We start from the raw sequence: 8685 nt of genomic DNA, 5'->3' as shown, positions 1-8685 counted from the left end.
TTCGAGGGCCTCTCTGATTGGCATATGAATGGCTATGTTCTCTCTGTGTCTTCACACAGTCTTCCCTCTCCACCTCCAAATTTCCTTCTCTTTGAGAACACCAGTCATATTGGATTAGGGCCCACCCTAATGACCTCATTTTAATTGTATCGCCTCTTTAAAGACCTGTTTCCAAGTACAGTCACGTTCTTAGGTACAGGGGAGTTAAGACGTTAACATATAAATTGAGGGGGGGGATATAGTTCAGTCCATAGTTCAGCAGATGGGGATGAATGTATTTTGCATGTCAAAAGGACATGAATCTTTGGGGGCCAGATGGCCAACTGTGGTAGACAGAATTCTTGGATGGTTCCCAAGATTCCTGGCATCTTGTATACATGCCCTGTGTAATCCCCTCTCCTTGAGTGTAAGTGGGACCTGTGATACAATGATGTGGTCTCTCCTGTGATAACTTTACAGTTTATAAGATCCCATCTTAGAGGACTGGAGAAGGTGGGAAGGAGGGAGAGAAAGAGAGAGAGCTTCTCCTATTGGTCTTGAAGAAGTAATGACCAGCTTGTGAAAAGGCCACATGACAATTATTTGGCGGGGGGGACCTCTAGGAGCTTAGAGAGGCCCTCACTGATAGCCAGCAAGTAAGCAGGAACCTTACTCCTATAACCACAAGTAACTGAACTCTACCAACAAGCAGATAATCTAGGAAGAGAACCCAAAGCTCTAGAACAAAAGGGACCTGGTGGTTACTTTGATTGCAGCCTGTGAAACCCTAAACAGAGAACCCGGCTAAGCCAAGCCTAAATTCCTGACCCACAGGAACTGGGGCTAATAAATGCTTGTTGTTTGTTGTTTGTGGTCATTTGTTATACAGCTATTGTAAACTAATATACCACCCAAAGTTTCTAGCCCTTTTCTACTCTAGGCTTCCATTCTCTGAAATTGCAACACACCCCAAGATCTAACCAACTTTGGACCTCCTACCAACCAACCAACAAACATACAAACAGTTTTTGCAATAAGTATTGGGATCCATTAAGCTCACTTTCGCTTCTTTAGTATTTTCAGGGATGGGTTTCATGCAAGGAACCAGTAGCTGGTGCCAGTTTGTGACCTTCTCTCCATTATCTCCAGATTTGCATTTGAACAAAATCACTTTTGATTGGTGGTGGTGATTGGTGGTGAATGAATTGGCAAGACCAGCTAAAGAAAAACCAGTTAGGAGGCTGCTGTAGAAGTCCGGCTGAGAGGTGACAGTGACTTGACTAGGTGCCAACAAGGAATCTGGATGGATTTGAGGAAAGGAGATAGAAGTCACTCTCAACCTCAGTTCTTGGAGATAGCTAGTATTAATATGAACTATGTCAATATGGTGGTGTATTTTATTTTTATCTTCCATTTCTATATTTGTATATATGTAATACTATAGTTTCGCAGTGTTGGGATGACATTGTGTTTATAATTTTATATATTCATCATTGCCCTTATCTTGTAACTGCTTATCTGAAGAATTAAATGGTATTTAAAATATTATTTTTAATAAGTGGTTGCCTTTTTCATGGTCCCTGGAACTACAGTAAGACATATTAATGGAAAATTCCCAGAAGAATTTAAGGGAAAACAAAGGGAATGAATGATGCCAAGGGGTAGGGGCATTACACATGTCTAGATGCCACTGATGGAGAGAAGAAGGAGCAGATTCCATCTACATTGAGTGTACATCTGGAAGGTGTGGCCTGGGGAACAGGACCTGGTTCAGTGGTCAACTGCTGACAACACTACACTGCAACCCCCAGCACTGGCCAGAGCTCACTGTTCCCAGCTCCCCAGCATGAGCTATAACTTTTAGCATCTCATACCAGTCAACAACTTTGTCATGTTGTAACAACTTACTAAGTGCTTAAAGTGATCTGGAGTGGATAAGGGTACATTTTCAAATGGCCTTTTAGAAGAGAAGCAATAACAAGTTGGGTATTAGGAGAGCAGCTGGCTGTGAATTTTTTTTTAAATGAGTCCATTGAACAACACATCAGCCATCTCTTGAGAGCCTACGTGCTCCACTCAGGCCTCATAAACTTGCCTGCAATCCTCTTTTCAGAACTTGCTGTCTGCTTCCCAGGAGTCCTCTTACAGTTTACACATACAGACACACATACACAGACGGCACGCACATCCCTCCTGCCCTCCTTCTGTCCCTCTCCCATGAGTGCAAGGCCAGTAGAGAAGGGGTCAAGTTAGCGGGGACCTATCTTTGGTTCTCCTGTGACTATTCTCTCCTCTCACCTTGCATTCCCCAAACCCTATCTCTACTCTTCACCTCTCCCTATGTGGGACAAAGCAGGGTCTCTTTCCCACACAACTTGGAAAGTCGTCAAATAATTTAAGCCAGGGTGTTTGCTGATAACAAAGGTGCTGTGACCGATAAAGAAAGTGTTGGCTGATAGGCTTAACATCCCATAAATATTTGCATTTTCATGGGGGCCTTCTAAAGAGAGAGAAGAGGACTTTGGGGAACTGAAGTTTGGGGCAGTTCTCTGGCATAGACTTAGACCTTGCTAGTCCTTGTGAAAGTGTCCCTACCCCTCTGCAGCATCCCTTTTGGAGAAATGCCCACCTGCTTCTAGATGGGTGTTCAGACCCGTAGAGGCCCAATCAGCTGGACACCTGCCCCACCCTCACACCCTGCTTTTCCCTGGTCTTACTCATAGCAGAGGGAAGAATGGCGAGGTAGGAGGTGGGGAAATTCTTGTTTCACCCAAAACCGGGAGACACAGTGCTAGAGATTGTTTCCTTTTTTTACCTGCATAGTTACATGAGAAACAAATTTCTATGAAGACTATGATTTGAAATGAGCTACCTAAACAAGCTGGACTATCAAACTCCACTTTCTTGTGCACTGTTGAGTATAAATTTCCAAACTGGCAAACAATGACACATAGTTTAGTACCATAAAATCAAAATTGATCTTGTACTTTTCTGTGTTTTGTGGGTATAGGTTCTAAATATTCTTTCATGGGAAGAACTTACTTTCATTTTGAGATTCTTTCCTATCTTTTAAAACAGACTTATTTCCTGTGTTTGGTATTTTTCTCATTTAGTATTATTACTTGCAATTCTTTTTCTTATGTTTTATATTATTATTATTCTTGTTTCTATGTTTGGATTTACTATTACCTATGTATGGTATTACTATTTCTCGTTTTTTTTTTTTTTTTCAATAATGCATCTTTTAAAAATCTTTTTGGTATTAAAACACCCTTGTTATTAAAGCGTGATAAATGGCAATGACAGGAGGCAGACACTTGGCTTTGTTCATTGCTGTAACCCCAGCCCCTAAGATAGCACCTGGGACATAGTAGACATCAAGATGTGTGTATTGAATAAATGCACACATGAATGATATATCTTAGAAATTATATCCTTATCTGTCATATGAATTGGCAACTGTGTATCAATTCCCAAATTTTAAAGTTACTAATTCATGAAACCCATGGGTCTAGAACACAGAACTGGGAATCAGATCAATTCTAACTTAACTGGATCTTGAGCAAGTTAGTCAATCTCTACAGGCCTCATTTTCTACACCAGTGAAATGGGATTAATACCAGTAGTTACTTCCTAGGGTCCTTTGAGGTGGCATGCAGGTGCTGGGTGGTGTGGGTAACCTTGGTCCCCGGTCATTAGACTCCATTTGGGGATTGGACTAGGTGCTCATCTTCCCAGGCAGTGAGGTATGAAAGCCAGTCCCGTTTATGCCACCCAGCCCTTTGGATACAGTTAATCCCTATCCCTAGTAATTCTGCTCCTAACATCTGAAGACCATAGATGGTAGAACAATCTTACACCAGGCTGTGGCGATAGCTAGAAGAAAATGAGCATACTCTTCAATGAGTTATGATTTTGTTTCTTAAAAGTTTAAAATTTACCTATTCAATAGGACAGATATTTTTATTATTAGAAAAACGAAGCACTTAATATTAACATTGGTTACATACCTAATTATATTTTTTTCCCCACTCAAAATAATTCTAGGAAGTATTACTGCTGTTTCATAGTTACAGAAACAGAGCTCAGAGAGATTAAACAGCTTGATCATGGTCTCTAGTTAGTAGGTGGAAGAGCCAAGGTGGGAGCCCAGATCGGATTCCCAAAACCATGCTTAAACTACAGGATGCTGCCGCATGGTGGGGAAAATAGGTGGTTTTTTTTTGTTTTGTTTTTTTTTTTTTGTTTTGTTTTTTTTGCCTATTTTACTGGAAAATTTGGAGATTTTCTTTATCACCTCTCTAGATAAGATGAAGGTAAACAATTCATTCAGCCATGAACTAAATCCTTTTCCATTCTGAGTGCTAGAGAGCAGGATCTGCCACTTATTAGCTGTGTGACTTTGAATAAATTACATGCCCTCTCTGAACTTCAGCTCTCCCTCTTGCAAAGTGGAAATAGCAAGTCCTGACTCTCTCCAGGTTGATGTATGTGAAGCACCTTGTCAAGTGCTATATATACCTGTGGTATTGTTGTTAGTGGGTCTCCATGATTTCTTAGCTTGGATCAGTTTCATTGATTAAAGAGTTCTTTGCACAACTCTTCCTTATTTATATATTTTTAATTACCTGGTTTCCACTTTACCCCTCATCATCCACTTCCTTTCCTTTCTTTCCCTCACCTTGGGCTATCTTTCAGTTAGATTCTGCTGACTAGTCAGGAAACAAGTTATTCAAGTGCCTGGTATTTCGGTCCATTTCATACTCTCTGCTTTGTGCCACCTCCCACCCTATCCCCTAACCCCATTGTTGGCTTTCAGTCAATTGTGCTCGAACAGTGTCCAGGCTTCTAGTGAGTTGCTGCATTTAAAAATTCTGCCTTCCAGCATTTTCCTTCTTGAATACTCCTTATTTTGTTATAAGTCTTTTTTTCCAGAGAGGAAAAAAACTCATTGCACCACACTAATGGAGGGGAACAGTGGCTCATGACCTGGGAAGGTGGTGTGCCAGAAATGGGGTGTCAATGGTGTTACAAATGTCTTGACATCGGATGGACTTGAGCTGTGCTTCTAAATGGGTTTCAGGGTTCCAAATCTGCATCTGCAATAAAAAACATGGACACACGCTCTCTCAAAATGATCACCCTTATTCTAAGTATTAAAGAAGTTCTTGAACAACCCCTTACTGCTCTTCAGGAAGTGACTATATGCCAGGTCCTAGGATAGGCACTGTGGGGATGGCAAAAAGAATGATATATAGTCCCTGACTGATAGGGCTACTGGGGACAATAGACATAGACAACATGAAAATAAAATTAATTCCTCCCTTTCCTCCGCAAACAAATAAAAAAAGTCAATCTCAGTACAACACTTCAAGGGGTTCACATGTAACCGACAGTATCTTCTGAAAACAATCTTATGTTAAGGACTACCTCCACAGTGAGCCTGATATCCTGGAGCCCAGATCACAGCCATTAGTTCACCCCAGAGAGACCCTCTGCATGCACCCGCCAATAAGTGCTTGTTTTAGTTGTGGTTAGCTTGGGAACTGCACTCCTCTCCCACTCCTGCACCCTGTCTCCAGGGCACCTAGGGAGTCAAGCCAGATAGGGAAAGCAGTTGCTCCATCAGTCCCCAAAGGCGGTTGGGAAGAAGACTTCTCCCATTTGATTCCTCCACAACTCTGGCCAAAGGCTGCCCTTACAGTATTATCTCTACCAACCAGCACCTGGCCTGAGCTGGAAGCTTCTCTCTACAGAGGCTGTATGGTGCAAAGGCTTTATTTCCTTCTAGCCCATCTCCTTGTAGCCCTCTAAGGGTGGCTACACAATTCAAACACACACAATGCTTTCCACTTGTGGGTATTCCACCCTCTATTTTTCCAATGGTCTTCTTCTTCTTTTTTTAGATTTTATTTATTTGACAGAGAGAGAGATCACAAGCAGGCAGAGAGGGAGAGAGAGAGAGAGAGGAGGAAGCAGGCTCCCTGCCTAGCACAGAGCCCGATTCAGGACTCGATCCCAGGACCCTGAGATCATGACCTGAGCTGAAGGCAGAGGCTTAACCCACTGAGCCACCCAGGCAGCCCTTCACTGGTCTTCTTAAGTATGCTTTCCTTTTGGTAGAAGCCTTGCTCGCTTTACTAGGGTGATTTCTCTCCCTTTGCTGGTCTTCAGTATCTTATTTGGTATCTATTCCACCTATGGCCCTGAGCATAATCTGTCCTATATTGCTTGGTAGGTAAGAGGACAGAGACATTCTTCTGTCCTATTTTCATATCTCCTGCAACTTCTAAAACAGTGTCTGATACATGTAGATACACATAACTGTTGAGACTCTTAACTTGATTTGAAGGGTACTCCGCTTTCCATACCAAGTTTCTTTTTCAAAAAGACTTCAGTAGACAAATGTCACTGAATGCTGCAGTAAAGTATGAAATCAGAAGTTTGTCCTTCAGCCCACAGGAGCCTTCCTCTGCCTACCCCACCGACAATGTCTCTTCATGGCTTCACGTTGCTGTCATTCACGTTGGGGGAAACTCTTGGTTTGGGTGAGGGCGGGGGTAGTGTGGACATAGGACTGTAAGACACAGCGCTTCCCTTCCTTCCCACTCTCCTTTCTCTTCCTAACCTCCGCAGCCTCTCAATTTGTACTTCTTGCTCAGATCCTTGCATCTCTCGGCTTTTTGTTTCTTTCTGCTTTTTCTCTTTACATCCCCATCCAGTTGTAAACAAGATTCTGAGATGGCTGGCCTGGGGATGGGAAGCAGAGAGACTCAGACAGTAAGGCCGGGGAATGGCTAGCCCACGGGGCTGAGTCATGGCCCCCTCAGGTTTCCTCCTTTGTCAGCAGCCAGGCTTCAGACTTGTCTTCTAATTGCCTTCCTCTTTAACTAGGGACTCACAGACTTGCCGTAACCCCTCTTTGTCCCATTGGTAGGAGTTAATCAGGAACAGAGAGGCTTTCAAAGTGAAGGCTGTATTCAGAGACCCATGGAATGCAAAGTACTTTCTTCTTCCATTTACAGAACAAACAGCTGAGAGCCAGGAATTCTTCCCCCACAAAGCCCTGCTAGCCATTCCTTCCCTCTCTCTGGCTTCTCACCTCTAGATCCCTTTACCCCGCAAGTGCACTATCAAATGACTGTGGGTGCCACCAGGGAGGTGCAGTTTAATCTTCAACCTGTTTCTCCACGGGATTCCTTTCTGGAGCACATTTTTGGGAGAGCATAAATGTTTTAGGTCTGATCAACTGACATTCCTTGTCCTACCCATGGCCAGTTCCTCTGTTAATGCATCTCCCTGTCTCCTCAGCAGTCTCTTCGTAAAACTGTTTTGTGATCTCTAGCTGCATCAGTAACCCTTCCCTTGCTGTCATGATTTCTCAAGCCCAGTCTACCCCAAATCACCCATGTGTTTCAAGACCATTGCACTGGGCAGAAGGATGGCTCACTTGGGGATGTCCAAGTGCACAGGCTGTCCTTGTTTGTCACAAAACAAGCCCAATACTCCACGCACTCCAAATACTCTCAAATAAACCAAGCCCTCTACTTGTTAAGTTGAATTCTCTTTCTGGTGCAAGCGTTTTCAAGCTAAGAGGACACACTGTAGAGTAGGTTAAACTCATACAAAATACTTTTGTAAATCTGTTTAATTTTTTGTGAAATTATATCTTTATCACTACTGTCATTACTCAGAATAACCTGGTTTTAGCACATTATAACAGGAAGGTGGTATTCCTCAAGTATACTGCGACTAATCATGCTTGGGTTCGAATTTCTTGGGAATATGACAAATGTCTGGAGATTTTGCTTTCTGAGCAGATCTCAGTATATGATGGCTGTAACTCCCAGGGCCCCTGGGGACAGTTAATTAGTGCAATAGTGATTATCTGGAAGTGGTTGGTCAATTACAGCCATACCCAAAAATACAGATAAAATTCACAAAATGTTCAGAGAAAGAAGACAGCCATAAAACATAAAATACTATAGGATTCTGTATTTTAAAATGTAAAAACAGGGAAAACCTATCATGCTAGATGTCAGGATAGTGGTTACCTTGGGGAGGTAGTGACTGACACGAGATGAGGAACACTGGGGTGCTGGCAATACTTCTTGAACAAGTATGTTCATATTGTGAAATTTCATAGTGCTATACATTTGTGATTTATGCACTTCTTTGCATGGGCATTGTATTCTAATAAAATTTTTTTAAAAAATGTGGTTTGTCAAGATTCTGGCTACTGTGCTTAAGAGCAGTGACAGATCAGAATTACATTGCTACAGTACTACTCCAATGACTTTTGTAGGTAGCAATTTCCTTCCAGCCTCCACAAATGGCTATAGAAGGGGCAGACCCAGGGGAAGATTCAGTAAAAGTACATGGTAAAACTTAAAGAGATTTAGGAATTTTTCTAGACATTCCTCATGCTCTAGTATGCTCTACTTCTGAATCCTAAAATAAGAGGTGAAGATGAGAAGGACAAGTCTCCCCTTAGGAAAGCCAAGGAGGGGAAGGTAGCCTTCTTCCTGCTCCCTGGCACTGGGGAGTGTCACGTGGCCCAGGCTTGGTCAATGGATGCTTTGATCCTAATATTTGAATTTTGGGGGCAGTTGAAACTCTTCTAGACAGCAGAGGCAGAGATTCACGTGCCTAGGGATTTAGTATTGAGTGTACAGTAGAAGCAAAAATCTATTAGCAGTGGAGCCT

This window comes from Mustela lutreola, chromosome 10, assembly GCF_030435805.1.
Source record: "Mustela lutreola isolate mMusLut2 chromosome 10, mMusLut2.pri, whole genome shotgun sequence".
In the NCBI taxonomy this organism is placed as follows: Eukaryota; Metazoa; Chordata; class Mammalia; order Carnivora; family Mustelidae; genus Mustela; species Mustela lutreola.
Note: the sequence above shows the minus strand (reverse complement) of the source record.